Source organism: Triticum dicoccoides, chromosome 6B (genome assembly GCF_002162155.2).
Source record: "Triticum dicoccoides isolate Atlit2015 ecotype Zavitan chromosome 6B, WEW_v2.0, whole genome shotgun sequence".
Lineage (NCBI taxonomy): Eukaryota > Viridiplantae > Streptophyta > Magnoliopsida > Poales > Poaceae > Triticum > Triticum dicoccoides.
In genome coordinates this window covers 213,191,746-213,198,992 of record NC_041391.1, presented here as the reverse complement: position 1 = coordinate 213,198,992, position 7,247 = coordinate 213,191,746, and positions in this window count along the sequence as shown.

Below are 7,247 nucleotides of genomic sequence, written 5' to 3'. Positions count from 1 at the left end.
CCTCGAATTTTCTCCGTCCTGTTAATTTCACATTCTTGTGCTATCTTTGACCTGCGGTAACTTCTTGCTCGCTGCTCAGTTTTGCGTGCATGATATATCGAAATGTTCAACATGAGATGCTCTTAATTTTGTTCCATTGTTCCATGTTTTTTTGAGTTCATATTGATGCCCAAATAATCGTTGCAAGAGTACTATATGATGTTAACCTGCTGAAACTGTTATAACTTGTTGTTTTGTCTTTTTCATTGCATTTTGTGTGTGCATCCTATGAGTTTGATGTCTACATGAGTGTTGGGCTACATCATGCAATATTTACAATGGTGCAATCCATGTATTTTTGTGAGTCTTGTAGTGAGTGCATCGAGCTCGTGAAGTAGGGTACTTGTTGTTACTGTTTTGCTAGTCTGATTCTGCTATATCATGATGCTATGTAAACCTGCTGCTACAAGTCATTCTATGCATAATCTGGAGATGTTCACTAAGGATGTTTTGTTTTACATGTCATGCTCTATCCATTCATGCCCCTGGTTGCATTTATACCCTGCTGTAACGTGTTTTTATCTTGCTCCAAACTTGCTAAATAATGTTGTTGTCAGTCTGTTAAACATTAAGTTCAGTTTTGCCATGAGCTTTGCCAGTGATCCATGCACCCTATGAACTTGCTCTTGCCATTATTAGCTTCATAAACATGTCTTCTTACTATTGGTTACCTTGTAATGCCATGTATTGCTCTGTGGTGAGTGGTTCAAGCTCACCAACATGCCTACTTATTGTTGTTCCTGCCATGTATGAATCTGTCATATCATTTGCCATGTTTGCATGGATGATACCATCATTTGTGTTGATCTTTAGAATTAGTTCAGTAAGGGAGTTTTGTTATTTGTATTTAGTACTAGCATGCCATGCCTTTGTTTGCCATGTTATGTTCCTGAAACATGTTGTTTGGTAGCTCTAAACATTGCAACCTGATGTTGTTTCTGCTAAGTCTCAAACTGTTATTATTTGCAATCTTGCCATGTCCTTTTGAGCATGTTAGAGTGTTTTATGGAGATAGCTCGGTGTTCATGTTTTGTCATGATTTACCTGTACTTCATGCCCATGCCTTTTTTTCTTACGTTGAGATGCTGTAGCATATTGTTTTGATGCTTGCAAGATGCCTAGTTGCTGTTTTGGACAGTTTGTCCTTTAAACTTGTATTGTGTGTATGTGTTGAACCGTTGCTCCGTTTTGAGTGTGCTCTATATGAAACTTGCTTAGGGTTGCATGTAGTTTCATATTATCATGTAGCAACCATTGTTTTGAGAGTGTTTTCTTGATGTTTGTATGCATTTTGCGTCAATGCCATGGTTAACTTGTTTTGCTCATATCTTCTAGGCCGTAGCTCCGAATTAAATGAACTTTATATGTAACTTGACTAGAATCTCGTGTAGATCATCTTGGTGCATCTTAACTTGCTGTTTAACAACTTGAACATAAGGTCTATTCAGTTCTGGACCAATTTTTAAAATTTGCATATGAGGACTTACCGGAATTGTTATATGTTGTTTCCGGCCTCATTTAAACTTGCTTTGACGTGTTGCTCTTGTATGCATCATCTCTTGCCATGAGTAGCTTCATGTAGTCTTGTCTTGCATCATACTTGGTTGAGCATCATGTCATGTATATGTGTGGTGTGTTTACCATGTTGTGTGCTTCTTCTCGATAGTTCCTGTTTCGTTGCGATCGTGAGGATTCGTTCGTCTACGCTTGGTTCGGCTTCATCCGTTCATCTTCTTCATGGACTCATTCTTCTTCCTTGCGGGACTTCAGGCAAGATGACCGTCACCTTGGAACTCACTACTATCATTGCTATGCTAGTTGCTTTGTTCTATCTCTTTGCTGCGCTACCTATCACTTGTTCTTCAAGCTTCCCAAATTGCCATGTCAGCCTCTAACCTTTTCACCCTTCCTAGCAAACATTGCTTGGCTATGTTCCCGCTTTGCTCAACCCCTCTTATAGCGTTGTTAGTTGCAGGTGAAGTTGAAGATTGCTCCATGGTGGACATGATTATGTTGGGATATCACAATATCTCTTATTTAATTAATGCATCTATATACTTGGTAAAGGGTGGAAGACTTATGCCTGGTGTTTTGTTCCACTCTTGCCGCCCTAGTTTCCGTCATACCGGTGTTATGTTCCTTGATTTTGCGTTCCTTACACGGTTGGGTCATTTATGGGACCCCCTTGACAGTTTGCCTTGAATAAAACTCCTCCAGCAAGGCCCAACCTTGGTTTTACCATTTGCCTCACCACCACCTACTTTTCCCTTGGGAGTCGCGCTCTCGAGGGTCATCTTTATTTTAGCCCCCCCGGGGCAGTGCTTCTCTAAGTGCTGGTCCGAACTGAGTAGACTGCGGGGCCACCTTGGGGAAACTTGAGGGCTGGTTTTACTCGTAGGATATCTCATCCGGTGTTGCCCTGAGAACGAGATATGTGCAGCTCCTATCGGGATGTCGGCGCATCGGGCGGTCTTGCTGGTCTTGTTTTACCATTGTTGAAATGTCTTGTGAACCGGGATTCCGAGACTGATCGGGTCTTCCTGGGAGAAGGAATATCCTTTGTTGACCGTGAGAGCTTGTGATGGGCTAAGTTGGGACACCCCTACAGGGTATAAAGTTTCAAGAGTCGTGCCCGCGGTTATGTGGCAGATGGGAATTTGTTAATGTCCGGTTGTAGATAACTTGACACCTGATACGAATTAAAACACATCAACCGCGTGTGTAGCCGTGATGGTCTCTTCTCGGCGGAGTCCGGGAAGTGAACACGGTTTTGAGTTATGTTTGACGTAAGTAGGAGTTCAGGATCACCTCTTGATCATTGCTAGCTTCACGACCGTTTCGTTTGCTCTCTTCTCGCTCTTATTTGCGTATGTTAGCCACCATATATGCTTAGTCGCTGCTGCAACCTCACCACTTGACCCCTTCCTTTCCCATTAAGCTTTGCTAGTCTTGATACCCATGGTAATGTTATTGCTGAGTCCTCGTGGCTCACAGATTACTACAAGAATAGTTGCAGGTGCAGGTTATGTGATGATCATGGCGCGAGAGCGATGTTTGCCTATTTTGGAGTTCTTCTTCTTCGATCGGGGCATAGGTTCCAGGTTGGCAGCCTGGGCTAGCAGGGTGGATGTCGTTTGAGTTTCTGTTTGTGTTTCATTCGTAGACGGATGGTGCTCTTATGTATGATGATGTTGTATTCGTGTGGCATTGTATGTCTCTTGTATGTATCCCCATCTATTATGTAATGTTGATGTAATGATATGCACCTTGCAAAAGCGTATCAATATGCGGTTCTATCCTTGGTGGGACCTTCGAGTCTCTTTAGGATAGTATCGCATATTGGGCGTGACAGTAGCATTATAAGATGATCTCTCACTAATTATCAAGAAGTGTTCTCCCTGAGTATGCACCGTTAAGGAAGTTCTTCGTGCTGAGACACCACGTGATGATCGGGTGTGATAGGCTCTATGTTCAAATACAACAGGTGCAAAACAGTTTCACACGCGGAATACTCAGGTTAAACTTGACGAGCCTAGCATATACAGATATGGCCTCGGAACAAGGTGACTGAAAGGTCGAGCGTGAATCATATAGTAGATATGATCAACATAGTGATGTTCAACATTGAAAACTACTCCATCTCATGTGATGATCGGACATGGTTTAGTTGATTTGGATCACATGATCACTTAGATGACTAGAGAGATGTCTGTCTAAGTGGGAGTTCTTTAGTAATATGATTAATTGAACTTAAATTTATCATGAACTTAGTACCTGATAGTATTTTGCTTGTCTATGTTTGTTGTAGATAGATGGCTCGTGTTGTTGTTCCGTTGAATTTTAATGCATTCCTTGAGAAAGCTAAGTTGAAAGATGATGGTAGCAATTACATGGACTGGGTCCGTAACTTGAGGATTATCCTCATTGCTGCGAGAAGAATTACATCCTGGAAGCACCGCTGGGTGCCAGGCCTACTGCAGATGCAACTGACGACGTTAAGAACATCTGGCGGAGCAAAGCTGATGACTACTCGATAGTTCAGTGTGCCATGCTTTACGGTTTAGAACCGGGTCTTCAATGATGTTTTGAACGTCATGGAGCATATGAGATGTTCCAGGAGTTGAAGTTAATATTTCAAGCAAATGCCCGGATTGAGAGATATGAAGTCTCCAATAAGTTCCATAGTTGTAAGATGGAAGAGAATAGTTCTATTAGTGAACATATACTCAAAATGTCTGGGTATAATAATCACTTGATTCAACTGGGAGTTAATCTTCCTGATGATAGTGTCATTGACAGAATTTTTCAATCACTGCCACCAAGCTACAAGAGCTTCGTGATGAACTATAATATGCAAGGGATGGACAAGACTATACCCGAGCTCTTCGCAATGCTAAAGGCTGCGGAGGTAGAAATCAAGAAGGAGCAACAAGTGTTGATGGTCAATAAGACCACCAGTTTCAAGAAAAAGGGTAAAGGGAAGAAGAAGGGGAACTTCAAGAAGAACAGCAAACAAGTTGCTGCTCAAGAGAAGAAACCCAAGTCTGGACCTAAGCCTGAAACTGAGTGCTTCTACTGCAAGCAGACTAGTCACTGGAAGCGGAACTGCCCCAAGTATTTGGTGGATAAGAAGGATGGCAAGGTGAACAAAGGTATATGTGATATACATGTTATTGATGTGTACCTTACTAATGCTCGCAGTAGCACCTGGGTATTTGATACTGGTTCCGTTGCTAATATTTGCAACTCGAAACAAGGACTATAGATTAAGCGAAGATTGGCTAAGGATGAGGTGACGATGCGTGTGGTAAATGGTTCCAAAGTCGATGTGATCGCGGTCGGCACGCTACCTCTACATCTACCTTCGGGATTAGTTTTAGACCTGAATAATTGTTATTTGGTGCCAGCGTTGAGCATGAACATTATATCTGGATCTTGTTTGATGCGAGACGGTTATTCATTTAAATCTAAGAATAATGGTTGTTCTATTTATATGAGTAATATCTTTTATGGTCATGCACCCCTGAAGAGTGGTCTATTTTTATTAAATCTCGATAGTAGTGATACACATATTCATAATGTTGAAGCCAAAAGATGCAGAGTTGATAATGATAGTGCAACTTATTTTTGGCACTGTCATTTGGGTCATATTGGTGTAAAGCGCATGAAGAAACTCCATACTGATGGACTTCTGGAATCACTTGATTATGAATCACTTGGTACTTGTGAACTGTGCCTCATGGGCAAGATGACTAAAACGCCATTCTACGGAACTATGGAGCGAGCAACTGATTTTTTGGAAATCATACATATTGATGTATGTGGTCCGATGAATATTGAGGCTCGCGGCGGGTATCGTTATTTTCTCACCTTCACAGATGATTTGAGCAGATATGGGTATATCTACTTGATGAAACACAAGTATGGAACATTTGAAAAGTTCAAAGAATTTCAAAGTGAAGTGGAAAATCATCGTAACAAGAAAATAAACTTTCTACGATCTGATCGTGGAGGAGAATATTTGAGTTACGAGTTTGGTTTACATTTGAAGCAATGCGGAATAGTTTCACAACTCATGCCACACGGAACACCACAACGATATGGTGTGTCCGAATGTCGTAATCGTACTTTACTAGATATGGTGCGATCTATGATGTCTCTTACTGGTTTACTGTTATCGTTTTGGGGTTATGCTTTAGAGACGGCCGCATTCATGTCAAATAGGGCACCATCAAAATCCATTGAGACGACGCCTTATGAACTGTGGTTTGGCAAGAAACCAAAGTTGTCGTTTCTTAAAGTTTGGGGCTGCGATGCTTATGTGAGGAAACTTCAACCAGATAAGCTCGAACACAAATCGGAGAAATGTGTCTTCATAAGATACCCAAAAGAGACTATTGGGTACACCTTCTATCACAGATCTGAGGGAAAGATTTTTGTTCCTAAATTCGGATGCTTTCTAGAGAAGGAGTTTCTCTCGAAAGAAGTGAGTGGGAGGAAAGTAGAACCTGATGAGGTTACTGTACCTGCTCCCTTATTGGAAAGTAGTTCATCACAAGAACCGGTTCCTGTGACAACTACACCAATCAGTGAGGAAGCAAATGATATTGATCATGAAACTTCAGATCAAGTTACTACCGAACCTCGTAGGTCAACCAGAGTAAGATCCGCACCAGAGTGGTACGGTAATCCTATTGTGGAAGTCATGTTACTTGACCATGACGAACCTACGAACTATGAGGAATCGATGATGAGCCCAGATTCCGCAAAATAGCTTGAGGCCATGAAATCTGAGATGGGATCCATGTATGAGAACAAAGTATGGACTTTGGTTGACTTGCTCGATGATCGGCAAGCCATCGAGAATAAATGGATCTTCAAGAAGAAGACTGACGCTGATGGTAATGTAACTGTCTACAAAGCTCGACTTGTTGCGAAAGGTTTTCAACAAGTTCAAGGGGTTGACTACGATGAGACTTTCTCACCTGTAGCGATGCTTAAGTCTGTCCGAATCATGTTAGCAATTGCTGCATTTTATGATTATAAAATATGGCAAATGGATGTCAAAACTGCATTCCTGAATGGATTTCTGGAAGAAGAGTTGTATACGATGCAACCAGAAGGTTTTGTCGATTCAAAAGATGCTAACAAAGTGTGCAAGCTCCAGCGTTCCATTTATGGACTGGTGCAAGCCTCTCGGAGTTGGAATAAACGCTTTGATAATGTGATCAAAGCATATGGTTTTATACAGACTTTTGGAGAAGCCTGTATTTACAAGAAAGTGAGTGGGAGCTCTGTAGCATTTATGATATTATATGTAGACGACATATTGTTAATTGGAAATGATATAGAATTTCTGGATAGCATAAAGGGATACTTGAATAAAAGTTTTTCAATGAAAGACCTCGGTGAAGCTGCTTACATATTGGGCATCAAGATCTATAGAGATAGATCAAGACGCTTAATTGGACTTTCACAAAGCACATACCTTGATAAAGTTTTGAAAAAGTTCAAAACGGATCAGGCAAAGAAAGGGTTCTTGCCTGTATTACAAGGTGTGAAGTTGAGTCAGACTCAATGCCCGACCACAGCAGAAGATAGAGAGAAAATGAAAGATGTTCCCTATGCTTCAACCATAGTCTCTATCATGTATGCAATGCTGTGTACCAGACCTGATGTATGCTTAGCAATAAGTTTAGCAAGGAGGT